Genomic DNA, 1,061 nt, shown 5'->3' on the forward strand with positions numbered 1-1,061 from the left:
GTAAGCCAGAAAAAAATTCTATGTCTGATTTTAATAAAATATTCTTTTCTCATCAAAATATTTTGATAGCATGGAAAAAGAAAAGTGTGCTCATTAAAGTTTAATGAACGTCTCTCTCTGCCATTTTCCATATGAGGATCACACACTGTGACTCATGCATTGTGGGTGCTGGGAATAATTAACTTATCATTATGGGGAAGAATGCATCCAAGACTGGGTCCATTAGGGTGTAATTACATGTCCACTGGCCAACTGTTTTGGTTGACATGACATAGATTCAGACAGGTGAGCTCAATATTGTTCCAGGTTGGCCGTCACTTGCTCTAAAAATGGGGCTGGTTAAAAGCAGCTGCAAACTTGCTGCCAGAAACCTCCAGTCCCAAGGATGAGCTGAGGACTCCCAGAATGAGAGAGCGCCTTGGGCAAAGGCTTTAAAGAGAAGGGAGAAACAAAAGAGGTTCTGACTCTTGGGAGGACAGAGTTAACAGTAATGTTACATTTATGCTCTAGAACAGGGGTCCCTCTCTCGGGTCACGGACCAGTACCCGTCCAAGGCCTGTTAACCCCGGGACCACACAGCAGGAGGTGAGCAGTGGCTGGCAAACAAGCTAACCTTCATGTATATTTGCAGCCACTCCCCAGCACCAGCATCACTGCCTCAGCTCCACCTCAGATTCTCAGGCATTAGATTCTCATGGGAGTACTGGTCCCTGGTGCCAAAAAGGTTGGGGACCACTGCCTAGATAACTATCTAGGATATTAGGCTAGGCTTTCAATGATGTCTTTGGCCCCGTTCCTATGTCGTCTAGCAATGGAGTAGAGGTCATTCCATTCAGATCAACATTTTCATCTCACTTGGTACCCCTCCCTGGTTCTCCAATCATCTCCCACCCTGCTTTGCTGGTCTGGCCAGTGAGCCGTGCCGGCCTATGCATTATGACACTCATCTTTCATTACTATTTATAGAGGAACAGCAGCCTGTGTGCATGGTGCATAGAGGAGCAAGAGACCCCACACCTGCCCTGGAGCTGAGGTGATTCAGCCACACTGCTTATGCTCCA

Source organism: Pteropus alecto, unplaced genomic scaffold (assembly GCF_000325575.1).
Source record: "Pteropus alecto unplaced genomic scaffold, ASM32557v1 scaffold312, whole genome shotgun sequence".
Lineage (NCBI taxonomy): Eukaryota > Metazoa > Chordata > Mammalia > Chiroptera > Pteropodidae > Pteropus > Pteropus alecto.